Source organism: Manis pentadactyla, chromosome 3 (genome assembly GCF_030020395.1).
Source record: "Manis pentadactyla isolate mManPen7 chromosome 3, mManPen7.hap1, whole genome shotgun sequence".
Classification (NCBI taxonomy): Eukaryota; Metazoa; Chordata; class Mammalia; order Pholidota; family Manidae; genus Manis; species Manis pentadactyla.
Window position 1 is genome coordinate 111,605,856 of NC_080021.1, and position 26,094 is coordinate 111,631,949.

Below are 26,094 nucleotides of genomic sequence, written 5' to 3' on the forward strand. Positions count from 1 at the left end.
TAGTTTCCATAATGTGACACTATGAAGATCTAGTTTGGCATTTTTTGCAAGTAATCCCTCCCTTGACTTCTTACCAGTTTATTCCAGAACAGGAGAATATATACTTATATATTATCTATTACATAAAACCATTCTACTAAATAGACAATATTGAATCTCCTTTATTTACCAGCTGTTAGGAACAAGTTTATAAACTCATGTTAAATTAATAAAGCATAAATAAGTAAATAGGATGCATAACAAGCATTAAATATGTAGGCGTCGTTGAGAATTAAGACTCTTGCAAAACCAATCTCAGGGTTACTGTCAGTGTCACTCCTGGTTTTGGAGGGGATGGGCTGCTGTCCTAGGGCCCCACCCTGAGGCCTCCGCTGTGACCCCATCCTGCACAGGGGACACGGTCTTAGCTTGTTGAAAACTCCCTGAGAGTTCTGATGGCATCTAGTATCCCTTTGTAGAAAACACAAAACAATTATCCTGTCCTCTCTATTTCCTTCCCTCCATCCTACAGTCACCCTACAGTCTGTCCTTCCTCTTGCCGTCATCCTCTGCCTAACCCTCAGGGTCCTGGTCCTTCCAGCACCTTTATGTGAAGTGGGACCTGCCTCCCCTCTAGCGGTGATCAGGAAATCTTCCCTTCTATTGCCTTCCCACCCCAGCTTTATTGAGATATAATTTACATTGCGCACGTTTACGGCACAACGTGTTGATTTGATATGCTTATTTACTGGAAGTAATTATCACCATAGCATTAGCTGACAACTGCATCACATCATGTAGTTGCCCTTTTTTGTTGGGAGACCATTTAAGATCTACCCTCTTAGCAACTCATTGCCTTGGTTAAAGCTAGGGGCTTGTTTTCATCTGCTACGGGCCTGGCAATGGGCTGGGCCCTCACAGCAGTGTCCTGGGACTGGAGACTCTCCTGGTGGTCACTCAGGCATAGAATGGGTGTCCCAGAAAAATAGGGACAAGGGGAGAGGTGGTGAGAGACAATTACTGTGAGACTCTGAGGTTTCTTTTCTTTGGAGGACCCCAAACATTGCCTTATGTATTTCTTTGTCCATTTCTAGCTTTTCATGACACCATGTTATTCCTTCTACACATTCCCTGTGGACCAAATGCAGACTTCAAAGCTTCATCCCTAGCCTCTGATTTCTGGAAAGTAGAGAGCTGTGAATATTTTCAGAAGGTTTTCATTTGGAGATGTGCTGGATCGCTGGAGGAGGGAAATGCCCTGATTTGTACTGTTTGCTGATTTTTGTGTTGTAAATATTTCTACAGCCGATTTCAGTGTGATGTCAACTGCCTTGCAAAATTCTTGAAAATTTAACAATCAGGTCTCATGAATCTGGACAAGCTGGCTTCTTTGGGAAAAGGAAGCTTGTTCTTTTCTTTTTATTGGGAACATTGATACAAAAGAAAGGGTTTAAGTTTTCCTATTCTGCTCTCCCTCTCCTACTCACCCTCCCTTGCCTTTTTTTCTCAGTGATTCATAGAAAAAAAATATAGATCTGGCAGTCAGCAAATTTGTTCTATAAAGGTCCAGATAGTAAATAAATATTTAGACTTTGCAGTCCACATTTGGTTTTTGTGGTTTTTTTTTAAGTAACTCTTTGAAAATGTAAAAGCTATTTTTAACTAAAGGGCAGTACCGAAACAAAAACTGGCCCAGGGTTAGATTGGGCCTGTGGGGCTTACTTTCCTGACCCCTGGAAAAGATGATCAGTGTAGATCTTTGGAAATTCAAATTTCTGAAAATTTTGGAATTTTTAATTTAAAAAAAATATATAGGATATAAATTTCATATATATGTAAAATTTAATTTTTTTTCAGAGAAGTCCAGACTGAGTGAGGTTGCTGTGAACATTTCATGGTAGGACCCAGGGTTGGGTCTCTGTTGGAAAAAGGAGTCTTCTGGGAGGTGGGCTGGGAAGAGGTAAGAACCCTGAGGACAGTGATCTCAGTGGTGAATAAGGAAAAGCATGGCTCAGAGAATCTTTTTTCTTCCCTCTTTTTTTAAAATAGCTTTATTGAGATATAATTCACATTTTATAAAATGCATGCATTTAAAGTATACAGTTCAAATTTCTTTTTAGTGTATTACAGGGTTATGCACTGATCACCACAATCTAATTTTAGAACATTTCTGTCTCCCCTAAAAGAAATGTGCATACCAGCAGTCAGTGGCCATTCTCTACCTGCCAGCCCTGCCAGCTCCTGGAACCACTAACCTATTTGCCATCTCTAGGGACTTGCCTGTTCTGGACATTTCATCTAAATGGAGTCATACGATATGTGGCCCTTTGTGACTGGCTTCTTTCACTTAGCGTGATGCTGTTAAGGTTCCTCCATGTTACGGCATGTGTCAGTATAGACAGTGTCTGATTTAACGATGGTTCAACTTATGATTTTTTGAATTTATAATGGTGCAAAAGCAACATATTCAGTAGAAACCCTACTTTGAATTTTGAATTTGGACCTATTTCTAGGCTAGTGATATGCAGATGGACCCACTCTTGTGATGCTGGGCAGCAGAAGTGAGCACAGCTCCCGGTCAGCCACACGATCACGAGGATGAACCACCAATGCACTTACAACCACTCTGTACCCAGACAGCTAGTCTGTTTTTCACTTTCAATACAGTATTCAATCAGTTACGTGAGCTATTCAGCACTTTATTATAAAATAGACTTTGTGTTAGATGATTTTGATCAGGCTAAATGTAAGTGTTCTGAGCACGTTTAAGGTGGGTAGGCTGAGTTATGATGTTCAGTAGGTCAGATGCATTAAATGCATTTTTGAGTTAGAATATTTTCAAAATACAATGGGTACAACATGCAGGAAGCCTCCACTTGGTGATACATGATAGGAGCCCAGTGTGGGTACAGTGCACAGAGCAAGAGGAAGGGGGATATAGGAAGGAGTCGGGGAGGAAGAGCCACACCACCTGAGGCCTGGAAGTTGCGGCTGATGGCGTGCATTTTTCCTTAGCCTCAGGAAAGTGTGCTTTCACTTTTAAAATTTCCTTGCCTGGATTTCACAGTCATATTTTTGATGACCTGCTACTCTGTGGAGAAGAGATTAGATGGGGCCAGAGCAGAGGTGGACATCCAGGTATGAGTCTGTAGAAGGTGAGAAGTGGGGCAAACTAGAGGTTTGGTTGGAGTAAGAACTGGCAGGACTTGCAGATGGTACCTTTAGGGCACTGGTGTACTCCAAGAGAAAGTCAGATGTGCTCAGACTAGAGAAAGGGAAAGTGTGTACCCCCCAGGGGCCTGGGTTTTTCTGAAAGCAAATACATCAGTTCTTCAGCTCCTGAGATGTGCAAAGTTTGGAGTTAAGGTGTCCTTGACTTGCCCTCTAGGTGTTTTGACCAGATGTTACCCTTCTGTGAAACTTACAAGTAATTTATTTAACAAACATGTATATAGCACTTCTTACACCTGTCTAGCTCTTATTCCTATGTCTTTGTGGCCCTTATTATGCCTAAAGTGCTGTCATTATCTTTGCTTAACACACAGTGATGTGAAGCATGGAGAGATGAAGCCACAAAGAGGCAGTCAGCTCCACAGGCCCGTGTGCAGACACCACATCATGATGCCTCTCACTGGGAGCTTCTGGGTGGAATCACTGACTCCTTCTCTTGTTTTCAGTGACCTCTGTTCTAGCCCTTTCATACTGTGGGAGAGTGAATTGTTTGAATGTTCCTCCCGTCTGGTAGAGAATGAACAAACTACAAGAACTGTGTGTTGTTTATTTTCATATCCCCAGTGTTCAGGTACATAGGAGATGTGGAAGGAGTGAATGAATGAATGAATGGATGTGAATGGATGTGTGGGTGAGGGCATAAGACCATAAGTGGCAGGAGTAGGATGGGGCTTCAGTAGCCTTCTGAAGCCTTCACTTTTTCTGGGCCAAAGTATTCCTGAGCTGCATTATAATTCAGGCCAGTGTAGTTTCTGGCTTTGCCATCATATTATTTAAAAATTTCCATTAATCCTTTGATGTGTTCTAATCAGATAATGCTATTGTCAGTTAAACAGATGATGAGACTCCTGCATGGGCAGGTATTACGCTTTTTGAACACAGTTGCTTTGTTGTCACCAAGGACATTTTTGCATCTGATATTGATTTAAATATTCAGTTATGAATGTCTTGAAGAAGACTTTATTTATAGCTAATGAGGATTGTATTGGCTGAAGGAACTGGCAGTGTGAACAGTATAGTGTGTGCTTGTTAATCCAATGTGAATGAATAGAATAGCTTCATTGATCAGCATTCATAAGGCTTTGCATTCTATCCTGATATAAAGTTGAAAAATCTTGGGTGCTATGATTTTACTATATTTTAGTGTCAAGTGGTAGAAGTCTTTTTGTGAAATTAATTATATTTTTCAGATGATTCAAGTTGTATTAAACTTATATGCAAATATAGATTTATACAGATATGTCCAGAGTTGAGAAATTTGTTTTACAAAATCTGAATTACAGAATAGATACATTAGAATCAAAGTCTGTTACAACAGAATTTTCAGGTAGTTCATGAAATATCTAGGTAGTGGGTATAATGAGTCTAGTGGACTGGGTTACTACTGTCTACCCATCTCATACTCTAGGGTTCTGATCGATAAAGCAAACTAATCAAGCAAGATTGCTGACCAGCTGGAAAATATAAGTAATAATTTTGCTTTAATCCACAGTGCAGAGTTTCATGAAATCTATATTTATTTAAATATGTTTTAGGCTTCATTCAGAGTGGATTTGCTACTCCTACTCTACTTTATCTGGAATTGGGCCCCGTAAGCTCAGGTGTGCAGAGGGAGGGAGGGACTGGCTCTTCAGAACAGACCTGATACCACTTGCTTGAATATGGAAGTGGCTGACGGGCTGCTTTGAGAAGGAAGATATGGTAGGCAGAATAATGGCCACCCCCCAAAAATGTCCATATCTAATTCCCAAAAGCTGTGAATATTTTACCTTCCATGGCAAAAGGGACTTTGCCAATGTGATTATGATAAGGATCTCGAGATGTGAGATTATCCTGGAATAGTGGGTTGGGTCCAGTAGAATCACAAGGGCCTATATAAAGAGGGAGGCAAGAAGGTGACAGAAAGAAGCAGAGGCTGAGATGATGTAGGGCTCCAGGCCAAGGACTGTGGGCAGTCTACAGAACGAAAAGGCAAGGAAATAGATTCTGCCCTGGAGACTCCAGAAGGAATGCAGCCCTGGTGATACTTTGATTTTAGCCCAGGCAGATTTCTGACCTCCAGACCTCCAAGATAATAAAGTTGTTTCCTAAGCCACTCAGTTTGTGGTAATTTGTCACAATAACAGTAGGGAACAAATACAGGAGGTTTGGGAACTGCTCAGATGTGTTTACCACAGGGAACAAGAAACAAAGGACAGCCTCTGGGTCTGATCCCAGAAAGTGAAAGAGGAAGTTCCCTTGCCTGCTAGGAAAACCTTGTCCAGGTAACAGCAGCGCATACCAACCACTGCCTCTCCCAGGAAAGGGAGCGAGAGAAAACCGAAGCTAATGAAGGGATCTCAGTGGGGAGAAGTTTAACTCCAGGAATTAGACCTACACATCCACCAGAAATGGGAGAGCCAAGGCCAGGATGACCTCTTTCAGGCCTCCTAAAAGTATGGGAGTCCCAAGAGGGTGTCACATCTACAGGTCAGGCGTACCTCTGCTTGCTGACACTGGAGCCTGCCTGTGGCTGCCATCCAAAGGCAAGGACTTCCCCTTCCAACCTCACAGGCACTCTCAGCAGAGGACTTTCACTGGGGCCTTGCAGGCATAGGAGAAATGTAGTTTCTAGACTTCACCTCTCCAAAGCTCAAGGGCTGAACTGTACAGGTTATCAACTATGTCTGGTGTGGAGGGGGAAGGCAAAGTGATAGCAGGAGCTTGCTTCTCTGTAATTTGAAGGAAGAATGTGGAAAAAGGAACATAAATGTCCCTACCTGCAACCACAGCCCCTTTGTTGACTTAACTTGTTAGGAATGTGGCCACTGTTAGGGGCCCAGTCAATGAACATACTGGCAAATTCTATAAGTGACTGCTAAACTGTGTGGTAAGCTCATACCAAACAGAGGAGATGGATGTGATATTGACTATTAATGGAGAGATTTGAAATGATTGTATTGCAGTTTAACTACAGCTTACAGATATCTATTTTGAACCTACATTATTTCAAGGACATTTCTCTTTGAAGTTTTTAACAAATACTTTCTATCAAATTAATATTCACTGCAAATGTCAGAAGCAGTTGAATTTTATTTTCATGGGGCCTCTGAACTTGTGTGTTTGCTGTGAAAGATCAAATGTTACCATGCCATTATTTCCACTTCAAAAAATTTGATGAACTTGCACATATAGCCAGTATCTAATTATTAATGCTTATAAATACTATGTGATTAAATATTGCTTGCCTTATTTCTTATTGCTCCCAAGCAAGTATGTCCAGAAAATTTGAGTATTACCTATTCAATCTTTAATTGCCCCTGAAGAGCACAGACGTGCTCCACTATGCCAAATGGGGCAAAGGGGGCAGGGTCGTGAGTGGGGTTAGGGTGGCATGCAGGTGTCTGATTCAGTGTGTAATCTCAGAGGATGAAGATGGGGAACAGCTACGGTTTACACCAGGAAGTCAGTAGGGCGAGTTACTAGAGCATCGCTGGCAGAGCTGTTGGAAGCTCTCATGCTTTGGACTGTGTTTACTGGCTCGGATTCCTGGGGTGGCTCTTGTATGCCCATCCGTGCAGGTTCTGGTCTGTAAGACTATTTTCATTTGGCTCTTTCCCCCTGGTTATCATACTGAGTTATTTCTCCATTTCTAAGGCCATAAGGCCAATATCAAGAGCTACTGGTTTCCATTCACAGTCACTCATCATTTCAGTTTTATTGTATCATCTGAGATTTTGTTTTGTACTTCCATCCAATCAGTCTGATTCCTACCCATGCAGACTGTAATGGACCAGATGGTAGGTGCAAATGCTGTTCTTTAAAAATCTATCTGTCGGCTAATATTTTAAAAGCCCTTTCCATACTTATCAGCCTCATAGGAATGATGATTTCAATAGCAGTGACCATTCTACAGATTAGTTAATATGAAAGTTCTGTTCCTTTATAGTCTGATTTTTAAGGCTTTAAGTTCTCTCTATCTAGGAGCCTGTGTTGATTTGCATGGTTACACTATTATCATCATTAGTAGTAGTTGTAGTTATTTTTACACAAGACATCCATTAAAATTCTTCAGTATCTCTAACAAAGTTTGGCTTTAATTCCCCCTAGAATATGTGATATGATTCTGGAGTTGAAGGCATTCTAAAAAACAGCCAATTTAGATTACTGTATTCCCCAGCAAAATTAATGCTTCATCATCTACCATTTCTGTCACCTCTAGGCAATTTCATTTATATCCATGGCTTCAAACCTACTCTCAGATCTGCTCAGCTCAGAATTGTCTTCTGAGTTCAGACTTGCAAACTGGTTATTGGGTATCCCACCCAACTCTTGCATAGACACCTCAAACTTAATACATACAAATCTGAAATCATCACTTCTTCACTCCCCAGACCAGCTCGCCTTTCTGTATTTCTTCAGTCAGAGGTGACACCAGCTAATGCTCCAAGTCAGGTGTCTGAACTTAGATTTCTTCTTTGAACTTACCCTGATATCCAGTCAGTTGCTAACACCTGTCTGTTAAAGCTTCCTCTACCCCCAGGGTAGCTTCTTCCCCTCTGCTCCCACAGCACTGTGACCTGTCTCTCTTCCAACAGTTACTTCATTCTATTGCAACTGTTATTTGCATGTCTGTCTCTTCCTTTTGATGGTGGAGGACAGAGAAACAAGGTCTTTGTGTCTTTACCCCTTTGGTGGTTAGCTCACACAGAGTCAAAGAAATGAGTGAAGGAGCAAATAAATTCGATGAAAAGACTGTGATCAGAGTTTGTACATATGATGTCCTAACTAATTGATCTATGAAGAGCCTTTAATTCCTTATTTTATCATTTTATCTTACTTCCTCTTTACTATTGAGCATTATGTGATCCAGTGATAAAAGTTGTATCACTTTTAGAGTTTCTTTGATGTAGCTGTAAGATTTTACATTTATTTTAGAATTCATAATGTGAAGTCTCCAATATATACTGGGGAGATTTAAAATGAGCATTAAGCAGATGACTAACATGTAACTTCATGAATTTCAGTGCCAAAACATATATATTAATTCTCTCATCTACAAATGTATTCTTAAAAATAAAGCAGAACTGATTCAAAGGAAGTAATCACATTACCTGCGTTTTAACAATTAAACCTGCCCATGCAAGAAAAGCGAAGCTTACATGCCATTTAACTTTTACAATGTCTTATTTAAAGGATAAATGTCATTACTCAGTTCACCAAAATGACCTTTGAAAGCCATGATCTTTAAGAAAGAAGTGGTTTTGTTTTAAAGGGAAATACTTTGCCCCAATTTGCAAGTTAATGGTTGTATTTTTGCCTTAACAGTATTAAAAAAGCAGAAATTGTAAAGAAAAAAAAAGCAGAAATTGTGATACAAATGTTTCAATTTTGAAAGGCATTATTGTTCTTCCTATTCTTTAAGATTTTATGGAAGCTTTCTGATTAATGCTGCATCCAAGAAATTTGTGCTTATACTTCTGTAAGATGAGGCTATGTTATTAAAATATATGAACATAATAGATTCTGTGCACACAAAATGAAACAGAAGTATTCTCGGGGTATTTGGAAAGTTCCTTCTTATAAAATAAACGAACAATACCTTTATTTAGATCCATCTAAAACAAAACTCTGATCTACAATATAGAACTTGGTTTTGGATCACCAAATTCCCCTTGTGATGGATTCTTATGTATACATTTTGTGGTAGTTCTAAATTGGTAAATGCATCATCCTTTTATGCTAGGCATCCCTTGTGTTAAAATAAACACCATATGTACAAATTTTGAATCACAAATTATAAATGAAAACATAAACTCAGTACATACAATCAGGCCTTCCTGCACTTGCAGGGTGAACATGCATTGTCATTTTCTGAATAAGATGAAACTTGTTGGCCCTTCCCAAGTATTACATTTACAACCAGCTTCTCCATCTGGGGACTCTCTCCCCTCCCCACCTCCAATCTGGCCCAGTATTGAACATACAGAAGACCGCATGATTTAATGGGGTAAATTGAATGGGTAAAGCTAATCCAGTTTACTAGGAGCAGCTTTTTAGATCTTGATCTATCGTGTAAAATAAAAGATATTTACACGTGCATAATAAAAAGAAACATTTATGTGGCTTTACCTATTAAAAGCTTCTTTAAAGACAGATGGGTAGACTGGAATGGTTGCTTTATAAAGTAGACCCCAGATTACTGCAGAAAATTTTTATCTTTGATAGCATCCATAGTTCTTTTAGGACCTAATTTTTAATTTTCTTCCCATGTTCAATTTCTTAAATATAAGGTGGGTTTATACTTCCTTGTCATCCTTCCTGTGCCAGTCGTGGCATTAAGTTCACGTTTCTCCTTTCTCAACAGCATACACATGCACGAACATTAAACAAAGAAACAAAAACCACACACAGGAATGAAATTCTGCTTTGGTACTAAACCCCCTGCCTAGATCGCCTTTTCTCTTTACACCCTGTCATTTTGAAAGCATTGCCTGCACTTGGTATTTTTACTTCTTTACACTGCGTAATGAGGTAAGAATTTTGCCCATTGATAAGTGAGAAAAGTGAGGTACAGTAAGTGGTATCCATGTTCTTAAGACCAATGATACTGGTCACCTAAGATCACCCCCACCTCGATCAATTACACATTGCTGAAAATACACCAGCTAAGGGTAGCATCCTAAAATCAAAAGTCTTTTTGGGAGTGGGATGACTGGAGAGGCTGATTTCTTTATGTTTTTACATTATTCCTAATAGATTTAAAGTCAGAGCAATTAAATAAAGATACATAACCATGAGAGTTGAAATAGGGATAAGAAAAAATGAACCTAAGATGAGATTAGCATACAAAATGTCTGGTACAAAATCCTCTGCCCTTGGAGATGTGGGTCAGGAAACTGGGCTCTGAGTTCTCTAGCAGACGGTGCAAAAATAGAAACATCATCAGTGACATATCACTGTATCTACAATCTAAAAACAAATAATTTGTTCAGGAAGAGAACTAATCCTGATAATGAGACCCAGACCCTCACAACAGTGATCACACAGGATTACATGTACATCACCTTAAAATATGTGTATCTTCTCAACAAGTTTTTCATATGGGTTTTCCTTTTTGGAGCTATGTTTTAGTGTCAAAGCCATTGTGATCACGCTTGCCTACCGGTTAGCCGAAATCCTCTTTGTTTCCATTTTAGCCTACTCAGGATATTTAGTAGGTGCGGAATGAATGTGTTTTCTTGCCTTCCTTACCTTATATCCTCCATAGAAAGTTTGGTGCAGTAGTTAAAATAAGTGCTTGCTTCAGAAATGGTCCTTCATCTATTAAATGTCTCAGTACTTATCAGAACAATTTTGTTTTGCATTTTTCTTTTTCAAAATATTTTCATGTGGTTTATAAGGCGGCAGAAATATTCTGAAGAGCCATTTGTTTATAAGCAAGTTTTGTGTCCCAGGGAAATATTTTATGATTCAGTATTTGTCCCAAGTTTGTTGTTGCCATGTTTAAATAATTCTTTTTGCTGGCTTTGCTATTCATCACAAGTTTAAAACAGTTTTAAAATTGCATTATATTTTAGTTACTGATAAATCCTTTATGTGTAGAGTAGAGTATGTGGGTGGAGAAACATCAAGACTGGTCTGATATGGAATAAATTTTCAGAGATGGAAAACAAGCAAAAAACTTGCCTCTTTTTTCTTTTACCCAGCCCTATTTAGTGAAAGAGATGAAATGATAGGATTTCTCTTCGTTAAGGAGGCCTTATTCTTTACAGTATTTTCTTATAGCAGTCTCGAGGTTTATGAAGTCACTATTTAATAAATAGTTTTGGAGCATCTAGAGAAACATACCAGGAGCCATATGACTTGGAGACAGAGATACAGAGAGAGTGAGAAGGGAGGAAGAAAGCAAGCAAACAAAATGCAAACTTAGTTTTAAAAAAGGACTTCCCTTCAGGAAACTTATTTCATTAAGTATAATGTGTACACAAAATAAGTGTTTGTGTTTGATGGTTCCTCAAAAAGTTAAACATAGAGTTACCATATGACCCTGCAATTCTACTCCTGGGTATGTACCCAGAAGAATTGAAAACAGGGACTCAAACAAGTACATGTATAAGCATGTTCATGGCTGCACTAGAGCCAAAAGGTGCAACCAGCCATTATGTCCATCAGTCCATCAACAGATGAATGGATACAAAAATTATGGTATATACACACACTGGAATATCCTTCAGCCATAATAAGAAGTGAAGTACTCTTACATGCTACCACATGGATGAACCTCCAAAACACTATGGTAAATGAAAAAAGCTAGACACAAACACCAGAATGAAATATTCAGGACAGATAAATCCATAGAGCCTACTGCAGATTGTTGGTGGCTAGGGACTAGAGGGGAGGGGAGCAGGGAGAAACTGCTTGCTGGGTGGCAGGCTTATTCTGGAGTAATGCAAGTGTCGTGCAGCTAGGTGAAGGGGGTGGCTGCACAACATGATGGATGTACTAAATGCCACTGAGTTACTCACTTTAAAATGGTTAATTTTACATTATGTAAAGTTCATCTCAGTAAATTAAGAAATAGCCATATATATATATATATATATATATATACATATTATGTGGAAATGAGGAGATATTTAAATGCCAGATTCAGTAGCTGAAAAATTCACAAGTGTTTGCCTCCAGGACAGAAGAAAGGAGTTTGGGAAGAGATGGGACAGTGTAATAGTATTTTTGTTTTAAACTTTACAGTAGCATTTAGCCTGTTAAACTATGTGTCACTTGATAAAATAAAGTTAACTTAAAAACTTTTTAAAGTATTTGCTTACCAAAACTTTATGATAATATACAGAAAATAATGATGAAACATCTAAATCCTGGAGAAATGCTGGGTACAAAAGCTGATCTGATATTCAGGAATATATAAGGAAATCTCTGTGGAAATGAGTTTTGAGCTGGATGTCGAGGTTGAGCTTAATAGACTGATGACATGAACTGGCTGGGGCATCAGCAGAACCGGAGGAACACACAGAGGGACTGGGCTGAGGGGCTGCAGCATCCTGGGAGGTGCTTCCCCAAAGATTGAAGGCAAGGTGACAGGGAACCAAAAATTGGTTTTTGTCCTGTTCTGAACACTTCTCTTGTCTTTCAATTTTTCTATTTGGTTAAACAAAGAGAGAAAATGGAATCTCACTGCTACCTCTTGGAACTACTGTATGAATACTCTGTTCTGGGATAGAGAATTTCAATGTAATTATATTAATTACTTTAAGCCCAGAATTATTCCCCTAACATTCTCAGGTCACCCATATGGATGGGGCTTATAGTCTTTAAGGAGTGAAAAATCTGTGAGTCTAGGTTTTGACAATTGAGGGAGGGGGAATGGGAAGTTAGCATTTAATGGGGACAGACTTTCAGTTTTGCGAGATGAAAAGACCTTGATGGATGGATGATGGTGATATAGTAGCACAACAGTGTGAAGGTCCTTAATGCCACTGAATTATACACTTAAAAATGGTTAAGATGGCAAATTTTATGTTATGTGTATTTTACAACTAAAATTATATATATAAAGGAAAAGTGCTAGAACCATTTACAGGTGTGTGTGTGTGTGTAAAAATGGTTTTAGCACATTTTCATGAAATTTATCATTAGCTCTCTGATTAGGAAAAATGCTCATTATCATGGTAAAGAAACAATTTTGCTAATATTCTTCATTATTTTAAATTAAAATAATTCTGGATAAAAATATTTTCCAAATGTATCTAGCTTCTCAAATGGTCTCTTTACAGTGTGGTTTTAGGGTGTGCCACCCTTTAGAGTAACAGACCACATGTGCTACAAGATGCTTGAGCTCTGTTTTCTCATTGAATCCTCACAATTATCAACAAGGACACTTTTACCAAAGAACACTGAGGCTCAATGAAATTAAGTTCTTACTCCAAGTCACCTAGTGCCAACACCAGAACTTGAGCTTAGCGTGTGTAACCAGTGTCGCCGGACTGCCTGCAGTAGAAATTCCAACTGAAACTGGCTTTAACAAGGAAATAGTATAATTCATAGATTCCAGGGCCTTATGGGAAAGTTTCATATCCTGAATCTTGAATTTCATGTTTCTCTGCTCTTTCCTTAATTCTGCTCTACCTCATGTGTTTGCACCATTCCCAGACTGGTGGCAAAAGGCCAAATGAATTCTTGGGAGGCATCAGATCAGACAGCCCTGTAGTGCATTCCTCACACACTTCATTGGCCAGGATTGGTTCACATGCCCATTCTTAGACCAGTCACTGGCCAGCAGGAAGTGATGAACTTGAACTATAATTTGGGGTCCAATGGATATTGAGGAGTGCACCACCACGACCATTTTAGTCTGTCTGATTCTCATGTAGCAAGCCACTTGCTTAAGGCTATTGTTGTTTTCCATCAAATGGCCTTACACTTCTATATTTTTTTCATGATTGTATCTGGCTTATTAGTTTCTAATTTTTTTCTGAAACTATAAACTGCTATTTCTATTAATAGCAATCATTGTAGTTTCTATTAATGAGACTGTTTCCAGCAGTATCCCCATTCCTCCTTTGATTATTTAATTATCTGCTTCTTAGTTGCTGTGACCTGGGAAAATTAAAAAATATTACTTATTAAGGCTTTACTTAAAAGTTGAAAAATAGACTACTAGTACTGTCATGTTGGCCTCTGCTAAGGATGCATGAGATTTGATGTATGCAACTTGAAACATTCTTTTTGCTGTTCATATTCATTTTTGCATTTTTTCTGCTGCTTCTCAAGTTTTTCAGTAGCTGAGGCTGGCTCATAAGGAACTTCTAATTGTGAACATTTGAAGTTATACAAAGGAGTATGTAATATTTGTACATTTAAAAAATATATTATTAAATTAGTAGAATTAGAATTTTTAACATTCTTAAGATGTTGTCTACACTGTTTTTCACCATGGTATTAGATTTATCAACAGTGGAAGGTAAAGTTGAAAGGTGGACAAGAAGCTTATGGTGGACAATTTTGATTGACAGGCTAGATAGCTTAGCAGATTTTCCCAAATTATCCCCAAAGGTGGAAAAGAATGAGGCATAATCCCATAACTTGGGTGGTTAGCCCTAAACGGTTCTGAAAAACCCATAGAAATTATTTGAGCCATTATATTGCAAGTTACAAATTCATGTAAATTTATATTCCCCCCATAATATGCATGTAATTATTTTGAGTTATGCATTCATTACCTGCTATTGAATTAATTGATCCATCAGGAAGTTATGCCATGTTTACCTGATGACTTTGCCTTCACACTCTCCCACACTCAGAAGGACTCACATATCTGACCATAACCTTGGTTCTTAGTGAATGTGAAGCCCACAAGTCCATTCTTCCAGCTGCTTGAAGTCCTCCAGTCTGCCTCAGTGTACACAAGTGGGAGACTTCCTACACCCATATTTCACACCTATCTCTCTCTCAAGGTGCTCGCCCTTCTGCCTGCTGACCTTACAGTCTCCCTTCCCTCTTATGTCATCAACTATGCTGCTTCTATGTTGCTGGCTGTTTTATTCCTTTCTGAAACCAAATTTGGACCCTTGCTACCCTCCTGTCAGTACCTTTCTCAGTCTATCCTGTGAAGCAGGACTGAAAACAAGATTCTCATAAAATAGTGTGACTGATTCAGAGTCTTTCTGGGAACTTGCCTTGAGGGTGGTTTGTGAGAAGGGTTTGAATGGGGAGCTACAGATTTTGGAATACCTGTTAAATGGCACATGGAAAGCTGTTCTGGCAGGAAGTCTGGCATGAGTTGGTATTATGGAAGGACTACAGAGAGTCTATGAATCAGGTCTTGAATGATACTTTTCCCCCCTTTAGATTAAAGACAGTTACATGGGTGAAATGTTGATTCATGTGAAATGTTTAGGTATTTCCCTACATTTAACACTTATGATTGCAATCATGTATGGGGCTTATGAGAATAAGACATAATTAAAGATAACACAGAAAATGAGCTAGTTGTCCCCTTTCTTCCAAGCAGAATAAAATTAAGAACAGTGTAGTTAATAGAATAATTAATGTCCAACAACTGATTAGAGTGAATTCTTGTTCGGTACAATAAGTGTCATTCTGCTTACATGTAGGGCTTGTTTAGTCATTGAACTTCCGTTTTATGGATGCTAGCATTTTCCATAATAAACACTTGGTTACATCTGTTATAAATTGAGCACACTTGGATTTTCCGAGAATAGTATTCCAACTCTAAACCCAAATTATAAGCAGCTGTCTACTAATAGATAGGCGTACCAACTCCTTACCTTTGTGTCCTGTTGTTTAAAAATGTTGTTTGTACCTCAGAAGTCAAGTTCAAATTGATGTAATTTCTCATTTGAAAATGTTTTACTTTGTGTTCTTTTTTGGTCAGTTTTGTATTCTTTCCTCACTCAAAAAATGAGCCATTCTGTGTGGGGAGGAAAGATTGTTTGCAAATTTTTCCTTCATGTTGTCCTTTCATATGAATTCAAGGAAATATTCTGTATTAGTTTTAGCCACCTTTCCAACTAAATTTACTTTTGTCTCTTTTTTAATTCTCATGGGGTTTTAAATTCACTTAATTTTTTTTCTTGGTGCTTGCCTTTCTTTTAATACCAACCTGGATAATGTTCCTAGTACTTTGGGGAAGGTAAAACTAATTTGTTTGTAAAATTATTTTTTAAAATTATTTTCTAATGCCAGCCTAATATCTGAGTGTTAGTTTTTCATCTTCTTATTAACTCTCTTAAATTATAAAAGAAATATAATTCACATATGAAAATCTTCAAATATGGAGAAAAGTAAGGAATTACTTGTAGTCTGATCAACCCAACAAAACCTATTATAGTTTTGGAGTATTTAATTCCATTCCTTTTCATAGGCTTCTTTTTTAAAAATATGGTTGCCATCATGGTGTACATTCATCTTTATATTCTTTTTTATCTGATGTTTATTAGCATTGCTTTTTGGTCATGATATAAATCTTCAAAATCATCAGCTTTAATGCCTTTAAACTTTCCTTTCAGGACATATATGATGATTTACTTAATACTTTTTATGTTGCTAAACATTTATTTTATTTTTCATTATTATGAATAAGCAGTAAAATATGGATTATCAAAATAGAATGTTTGAATTAAAATGTGAGAATATTTTTAGGATGCTAAAATGTTTTGATAATTTATTTTTCAATAGTATCCTAATGTATGGTACTTCCAGGATTTTAAATATATAATAGCTGATACAGAATGTTTTCAAATATGTTAATTTAATTGTCAGTAATTTATGGCTTCAACTAGCAAATTTTTAGATATTAGTGAAGAGTGAGTATTTATCTGTCTTTATTTACTAGTTGTGGTTTTTTTTTCATAAATTGTTCTTTGTTATCTGAAAGTTTGGCTACTACATTTCTAATATTTCTTCTTATATATTACATACTATTCCTTATCATGCTAAGAAGTTTAACATTTTTCTTTCAAATGTTTTTATCATGTAACATTTGATACACATGAAATGTTGAAATAGACATGTAAATTATAAAAATAAACCTATATTATTATATTATCACCTTGACTGGCCCAGGCAACTTAACTGGAACCTGACTTACCCAGAACATCAGCCCCCAAATTTAATAGATTCTTACTCTGAGCAATCTCTACACTTGTGTGTTCTTCCCAATCCTCCTTTCATTGGTAAGCACTCATCTTACTTGGGAATTTATCATTCTCTTAGATTAAATCTGGAAGAAATAGAAAATCTGAGTGGACTGATTACTAGTGATAAAAATGAATCAGTAATAAAACAACTTCCAACAGACCAAAGTCCAAAACCAGAGAGCTTCACAGGTGAATTCTACCAAACATCTAAAGAAGAGTTAATACCTATCTTCAAACTATTCAAAAAAATTGAAGAGGAAGGAACACTTCCAAATTCATTCTACAAAGTCAGCATTACCTGATATCAAAACCAGACAAAGACATTACAAATAAGAAAATTCATCAGGCAAATATCTCTGATGAACATAGCTGCAAAATTCTCAATAAAATATTAGCAAACCAAATTCAACAATACATTAAAACTTTCATACACCACAATTAAGTGGGATTTATTCCAGGGATATAAGGATGGTTCAATATCTGCAAGTCAGTCTACATGATACATCACATTAACAGGAAGGTTAAAAATTATATGATCTTCTTAGTATATAGAGCAAAAGTATTTGATGAAATTCAATATCCATTTATGGTAAAAACTCTGAAAAAAGTGGGTATAAAGAGAACATAACCTCAACACAATAAAGGCCAAATGAGAAACTCACAACTAACATCATACTTAATGGTGAAGAGGCTGAAAGCTTTTCCTGTAAATTCAGGAATGAAACCAGGATGCCCACTGTCACCTCTTTTATTCAACATACTGGACATCCTAGCTGCAGAAGTCAGGCAAGGAAAAGAAATAAAAGGTGTCCAAATTGGTAAGAAATAAGTAAAACTATTTGCAGATGACATGGTACTATTCATGATACTAGAGACTCAACCAAAACGCTGTTAGACTAATAAATGAATTCAGTAAAGTTGCAGGATATAATACTAATATACAGAATTCTGTTGTGTTTCTATATACTAATAATGGACTATCAGAAAGAGACATTAAGAAAGCAATCCCATTTATGATTGCATCAAAAACTATAATATTTATCCTATAAAATACCTGTAAAATATTTATCCTTAGGGATAAATTTAACTAAGGAGGTGAAAGGGCTACACTCTGAAGTTACTTTTTAACTTTTATCACCTAGTTTGTGTTTCTAAGCAATATCTTTGTTCAATTTTGCTCTTTTAAAAATTTTAAGAATTGTATCCTTCTTTATGCAATTTACTGCTTCCTCTGTAGTGTATTTCTGTGAGTCATCCATGTTGTTGCATTTATGTAGTCCATCCATATATATCCTGATAACCTTTCTTTTGAGACAATATATCACAATTTATTCATCCAGTCCCTTGTTGATGAACACTTGATTCTTTTTAGTTTGTTACTATTGTAAATAATGCTGCTATGAATATTGCTATAGATGTCTACTAATGTACACATGTGAGAATTCTCTAAATTACATTCCTGAGGACAGAATTACTGGGTTATGAGGTACAAAGAACTTCAATTTTAATGTATAAGGCTGCATTGCTTTTTGAAGTGGCATACCTTTTTATTTTTTAAGGGGCCTGATATCCTCCAGCCATGTGTAAGAGTTCCTATTGATCCGCATTCTTGCCCACACTTTGACTTTAAAATTTCTATAAATCTATGGAAGTAAAATGGTACATTAGTATGATTTTAGAATTACATTTTCCTGCTTACTAATGAGATTGAACATCTTTTTATATGTTAGTTTACCATTTGTGGTCCCTCTTCTGAAATGTCTGTTGTGTCTTTTGCTTATTTTTCTATTGGATTTATCTGTTTTATTCTCATTGGGTTCAGGGGGTTTTAAAAAATGTATTATGAATACCATTCCTTTGATAGTTATGTGCGTTGCAGATACCTACTTCCAGTGTTTGCCTTGTATTTCACTTTCTTTATAGTATCTTTTTATAATAGTTTTAAAATTGACATCATAAACTGCACATATTTAAAATGTACAATAAAATAAAATTTGACATCTATGTACTTATTAAGCCATCAGCAAAATCAAAACAGTGCAATTATTCAAAGCACTTCCAAAAGTTTCCTGGTGCCCCCAAGTTAATCCCGCTCTCCCGTCTGCTGCACTTTCCATCTCCAAGTGTCTGCTCATCTCCTTTATTAGATGAGTTACATTTTTTAGAGCTTTATATAACTGGAATCATACAGTATGCATTCAGCTTTGTCTGCTTTCCTTCATTAGCATAATTACTTTGAGATTCATCCATGTTGTTGCATATATAAATAGTTCATTTTTATTGCTGAGTAACATCCAATTATATGGCTATCCTACAATTTGCTTATCCATTCACATGTTGGTGGACATTGGCATTGATTCCAGTTTCATGCTATTAAAAACAAAGATGTTTACACACGTCTTTGAGTGAACACATATTTCCTTCTCTCTTGGGTACATGCCTGGGAATCGAATGGCTGGGTATGTGATAGGTGTGTGTTTAAATTTTAAGATGTGATAGGTGTGTGTTTAAATTTTAAGAAAGTGTCAAACTGTTTTCTAAAGTAGTTGTACCATTTTACACTCCAGCTAGCAGTGTACAAGAGTTTCCTCTTATCTTTTTATATACAGAATTTTTAAATTTTATGGTAAACATATTAACCATTTCTTTATTTTTATTTTTTAGATTTAAAATTTTGGTATCATTAATCTATGTTTACTAGACTCCTCCCATCACCAAGTCCCCCCAACAAACCCCATTGCAGTCACTGTCCATCAGCTTAGTAAGATGCTGTAGAATCGCTACTTGTCTTCTCTGTGTTGCACAGCCCTCCCCGTGCCCCCTGCATTATACATGCTAATCATAATGCTCCCTTTCTTTTCCCCCTCCCTTATCCCTCCCTTCCCACCCATCCTCCCCAGTCCCTTTTCCTTTGGTAACTGTTAGTACATTCTTGGGTTCAGTGATTCTGCTGCTGTTTTGTTCCTTCAGTTTTTCTTTGTTCTTATACTCCACAGATGAGTGAAATCATTTGGTGCTTGTCTTTCTCCACCTGGCTTATTTCACTGAGCATAATACCCTCTAGCTCCATCCATGTTGTTACAAATGGTAGGATTTGTTTTCTTCTTATGGCTGAATAATATTCCATTGTGTATATATACCACATCTTCTTTATCCATTCATCTACTGATGGACACTTAGGTTGCTTCCATTTCTTGGCTATTGTAAATAGTGCTGCAATAAACATAGGGATGCATATGTCTTTTTCAAACTGGGCTGCTGCATTCTAGGGTAAATTCCTAGAAGTGGAATTCCTGGGTCAAATGGTATTTCTATTTTGAGTTTTTGAGGAACCTCCATACTGCTTTCCACAATGGTTGAACTAATTTATATTCCCATCAGCAGTGTAGGAGGGTTCCCCTTTCTCTACATCCTCACCAACATTTGTTGTTGTTTGTCTTTTGGATGGTGGCGATCCTTACTGGTGTGAGGTGATATCTCATTGTGGTTTTAATTTGCATTTCTCTGATGAGTAGCGATGTGGAGCATCTTTTCATGTGTCTGTTGGCCATCTGAATTTCTTCTTTGGAGAACTGTCTGTTCAGCTCCTCTACCCATTTTCTTTTTCTTTTTTAAAAATATGGAATGCTTCACGAATTTGCGTGTCATCCTTGTGTAGGGGCCATGCTAATCTTCTCTGTATCATTCCAATTTTAGTATATGTGCTGCGGAAGCGAGCACTCATCTACCCATTTTTTAATTGGATTATTTGCTTTTTGTTTGTTGAGGTATGTGAGCTCTTTATATATATTTTGGATGTCAACCCTTTATCGGATCTGTCATTTATGAATATATTCTCGCATACTGTAGGATGCCTTTTTGTTCTATTGATGGTGTCCTTTGCTGTACAGAAGCTTTTCAGCTTGATATAGTCCCACTTGTTCATTTTTGCTTTTATTTCCCTTGCCCAGGGAGATATGTTCATGAAGAAGTCGCTCATGTTTATGTCCAAGAGATTTTTGCCTATGTTTTTCTCTAAGAGTTTTATGGCTCCATGACTTACATTCAGGTCTTTGATTCATTTCTAATTTACTTTTGTGTATGGAGTTAGACAATGCTCCAGTTTCATTCTCTTACATGTAGCTGTCCAGTTTTGCCAACACCAGCTGTTGAAGAGGCTGTCATTTCCCCATTGTATGTCCATGGCTCCTTTATCATATATTAATTGACTGTATATGTTTGGGTTAATATCTGGAGTCTCTATTCTGTTCCACTGGTCTATGGGTCTGTTCTTGTGCCAGTACCAAATTGTCTTGATTACTGTGGCTTTGTAGTAGAGCTTGAAGTTGGAAAGCAAGATCCCTCCCACTTTATTTTTCCTTCTCAGGATTGCTTTGGCTATTCTGGGTCTTTGGTGCTTCCATATGAATTTTAGAACTATTTGTTCCAGTTTGTTGAAGAATGCTGTTGGTATTTTGATATTAACCATTTCTTTTATTAGTTGTTTTTTCATGTTATTTAAGTTCTTCCCTCCTGGAGACCATATTGATATTTTCCTGTATGTTCAAGATTTTTAGGTTTTGACTTTTATGTTCAAGTCTTTATTCCTTTGTTGTGGTGAGAGGGGTGTCTTGTGGAATCCAATTTTACTTTCCCCATATGGACAACCAATTGTCTTACCACCAAATATTGAATATCTATCCTTTCTTTTGTGATCTGCAATGCCACCTCTGCCATATATTACATTTTCATACATGAGAGGCTTAGGGTATCTCTATTCTGTTTTGTTTGTCTATCCCTAAGTCAATGCCTCACTATGGTAATGAATCACCACAGTTTTATAAGTCTGAAGGTCTGGTTGTGCAAACTCCTTTACTTTGTTTTCTTCCAGAGTTTCTTGGCCACTCTTGCCCTTTGTTCTTTCATATGCATATTAGAATATGCCAAGTTCCATAAAAACCATTTCTGGGTTACTGGTTGAATTGCATTTAATTCAAAGATCAATTTGAGAAGAATTGAAATTTTTACAAAATTGAGTCTTTTGACCCATGAACATGACATTTCTTTCCCTTTATTTGAATCCTTAATGTCTTTCAAAAGAGTGTTATAATTTTTTCCATGTATGTCTTACATATCATTTGTTAGATTTATTCCTAGATTATAGACTTTGATGGAAGACCATGTCTTAAATTCTACCAGTACTTAAAATTTAACATTTTAAGAGGAATTTAGTCTCTTAGCTTTCAAGTTTCCCTTCCGTCATCCCCTCCCATGTACTGCATACACAGATTTATCACTCTTACATCAATTTAATCTGGAATTTAACACAAAATTGTCAAATCTTTTGCTACCTAGTATCTTCTTTTTCAGTAAATATATGCTTTGCATTCTGTTTCAGTTACTGTAATTGTAATAATTACAAGTATTTTTTGTAGAATATATTATTTTTCTTGTAACAGTGAATGCATTTATCGAATTATCTCTAATCATTTAACCAGTTTCAGTGCCTACTGGTAATTGTTTTCTATTAAAAGCCTCAATTTTTTTGAACTTAGGGTGTTATTAACATCTTGGTGACCTGGGGTATGCTGTCAGTTAATTTTTGTAGAACACTAATTGAGTGGTAAATTTATCAGAATTTTTCATCTCCTAGCTGTTATTTTTTATGCCATTCTTCACTTGCAGGTGTGGTTTTCTTAACATATGCTGTCCTAACATATGAATAGCACATAGATATTTATAAAATTCTGAAGTCATAAATGTTCCTCCTCCATACACTATAAACTGCCTGCTGTTTGACATTTAATATTATACAGGAGATACTTGAAAAGAAGCTCTAGGTGACTTTTCCCCCAGTTTGGTGGGATTTTAGGAGTCTTTTAAAAAATTGTCTGAGTTTAAAATTCTGATGAGGCTATGCCGTAATATTCATTTCTGCTCATTAATTTTCTTTGGAAGATGTGAAACTATTAATGTTAAATCTAAACGTAGCTTCGTTGGGTCTGGAATGTTTTATCTTCTCTCACTTCCTGTTATTGCTTCTCATCCATATGTTTATTCTTTTAGTAGTTGAGTTTTCTCTCCAGAATTGGTCCTTCAAATGTGTCATTCCTTTTGTGCATATTTTTCATAGTTTTATGCATTTGGCTTTTATTCTGGGAATGCTTCTCAAGTTTATTCTCTCCAATTATGAATTGATTGTGTACCTACTGATTTTATTTCAGTCACTACGTATGTCTTTTTGCTACACTTGTGTCTTATTTCTTCCTTTGTTGTTTAATCCAGTCTTTTATCATATTGGGCTCAAAAAGATGTTCTTAAAAATGTGCTTCTGTTTCTTGATGTCTGAGTGAGAGGGAAGGGGGTGATGAGGAGGCAACAGGAGAAATTCCCTTTACACTTGCTTTTCTTGAGCAGGAGAAATTTATGGGTAGATAATTGATTAATTAATTCAGCATGTATTTACTGAGCATCTACTATGCATCAGGCATAGTTCCAGGCCCTGGGGATATAGCAGTGAACCAAACAAACACAAATAATCTCCTGTCTCATGGAGGTTGTAGTCTACAGTCTGGAGAGACACAGAGAATAAACAAGCAAATAAAGCATTTGTATATCAGATGGAGGAAGCAACTCTACCACTGAAGGGAATATAGTTTTCATAAAGAAGCAAAGTGAGATGAGAGATGGGGCAGAATAATGCACCCTAAGGCACTTCTGTAAAGATCCTAGATTGAGCCACACCTGAAGTCACTGTAGGATGGCTTCTTTCTTGCCCTTTCCTTCTGACTCCTCCTCCTTCCTCCCACCTTTCCTTCTTTCTTTTCCCCCTTCCTTCCTTCCTCCCTCCTTCCCTCCCTCCCTCTGTCTCTGTCCCCCTTGCTCTGTGTCTCTCTCTTTCTCTCTCTCTCCTTCTGTCCCTCTCTCCCTCTCTCCCTCTTACTTTTTCTTTCTCCCTTCCTTTCCCTTCCCAGAGTTGGCTTTCTGTTCATTTGCAACAGGAATAGTTCTGACTGATTTCATGCCTGTTCAGTCCCTCAGGCGATCATCAGGCTGAGGTCTGGGAAATAAAGATCCTTAAAAATGGTTCTTGCACAAAGGAAGCATGTTCAGATGCTTATTAGCTAACCCCCTCCTCTGTTTCTCAGAGACGGCATCACTGAGTGGTTTCAGGACTGGTTTTCTGTAGGCACCTAGGCTGTGCATGCAGAGCCAGTCCAGGCAGCTTGAGCTGCCAGCCAAGACTGGAATAGGAGTCAGTGGTGAACGGGCTGGTGAAAGGCCTTTCCTCTCTGTCCCTATTTTAGCGGAGGACATCAAACAAATAAATATAATTCAAGTAATAAGGCAGAAGACAGTCTAGGGAGTGCATGCTCAATTATGGATATGAAGGGCCACCCTGAGGTGCTGACCTTTTAATGACGCAAGAGCAAAGTAAGTGCATGAACACATGGTCATCTAGGGGAGTGGAGTCCAGGCAGGGGAAAGGGGAACGGCCTTGGGTGGGAATGAACATGTACGTTTGGACACCTGTGAGCAGGCTGAAATGGAGGGAACCAGAGTAAAGGATGGTAAGAACTGTAGTCAGAGTTGTACAGGGACCAGGTCCTGTCCAGCCATTGGATGTGATGGTAAGGATTTGGAAGAGATGAACTTTGGGTATTTTGAAGCAAAGATAACATGATAGGCTGAAGCATTGGACTTTAAGTGAAAGAAGGATCAGGGATAAGTTCAAGAGATGAACTTTTATCTTGGGTTGGACAGAAGTAAGAAGAGGGAAATCAGGGAGGGAGCAGGAGGAGGTGTCAGGGCCAGGCATGATGGGCTCAGCTCTTCCCTCTCTATCCAGGCCACTTTCTGCTTCACTTCAGCCTGGGGGGCAAGGAGAGAAGTGGGACAGGACCTGCAGGCCACATCCAGGGTTTGGGCATTTGCCCCAAAGCTCTGAGGAGCCGTGGCAGGGTTTTAAGTTGCAGTGTATGGTTGGAGCTTCATTTCAATGCAGTACTTGGAACCAAAGGAAGAGAGTATTATGTGGTAGAATATTCTTGTTATTTTATTCTCCCTGAACATATATTTAAGATTATCAACAACTAAAATAAAAATCCCTTCAATCTGTGCCACCTCCTCCCCCCCACAAAAAATAAAAACACTTCTGAGGGTAATGAGGAGCTTTTGGGTGGCTTTGAACAGGTCAGTGAGGTGAATTGATTTCTGCTTTAAGCTCATCAGTAATGTTCTGTGGAGAACTATGGGCCAGGGAGACCAGTCAGGCTAATGCTGTGGTCCCAGTGAGAGGCAGTGGTGACTTGGGCCAGAACGACGGTGGCAGAGAGTAAGAAGAGAGTGGCAGATAAAGCTGATGGGATTTGCTGATGGAGTAGCTGTGGACTGAGTACATGACTGGAGTCAGTATCTTATGCAAGATTTTTGCCTGTGTAAATTAGTCATTGTGCCATTTATTGATATGGGGAAGTATAAGGGGCAGATTTCAGGAGAGGAAGCAAAAGAATTCTGTTTGAGAGCTCCTGTGTTTAGATGCCGGACATCCAGGACATGTCTGCTGTGTGGATTTGTATGGAGCTCTGGGAAGAGGCCAGAGATAGAGATACACACAAAGAAGTCAACGGCATATAGATGAATTTAAGGCCATCAAACTGGGTGAGAGGTTGTGGGTGTGGGTGTGGAGAGCAAAGAAAAGTTGGAGGGCTGAGCTCTGAGAAGGTCTGCAAGAAGAGGCTTCTAGAAGGGCTGACTGGAGAGGGGCTTCCACAAAGGAGAACACAGGGCTGTGTGGCATCCTGGGGATTAAGTGCACATGTGTTTTCAGGAGGAGGGAGTTTGGCTCTATAAACCACTGTGAGCAGCCAGGTGCAGTGGGGGGGAATTTGTCCTTATCATGTAATCACAAGACCAGGGTTTGAGACAGATGGGAGAGAGGCTCCAGGAAGGGACTGATTGTTGACCAGGTATAGAAGGGGAAGTCCCTCTGATGTGCCAACCCCTCAAGGAGAGCAGAATGTGCAGAAGCCACCAAAACCAGGCTGGTCTCTGCAGAAATATTAAATGTGACAAGTTGGGTATGTGGAATATAAGCCAAATGGCACCACTAACACCGTGGTGCAGAAAAACACAGAGTGCCAGGAGTTTGAGTAAGATTAAGGTTATTTTTACCACTTTTATGGTGCATCTGAATGTGACCTGCACAGGAAACCTGAAAGTTAAGCCAAGTACAAACCAGAAATGG

General features: G+C 37.9%; 2 protein-coding genes and 1 non-coding gene across 3 annotated transcripts in view; 1 reads left to right on the top strand and 2 right to left on the bottom strand.

Moving 5' to 3' along the window:
• LOC118910112 (uncharacterized) overlaps window positions 1-26,094 on the bottom strand; it is a 92,713-nt gene that overhangs the window by 11,191 nt on the left and 55,428 nt on the right. The window lies entirely within an intron of this gene.
• KIAA1217 (KIAA1217 ortholog) overlaps window positions 1-26,094 on the top strand; it is a 638,036-nt gene that overhangs the window by 5,059 nt on the left and 606,883 nt on the right. The window lies entirely within an intron of this gene.
• On the bottom strand, window positions 20,482-20,588 carry LOC130683209 (U6 spliceosomal RNA). Its single transcript, XR_008996830.1, has one exon. It is a non-coding gene; the product is annotated as a U6 spliceosomal RNA (small nuclear RNA).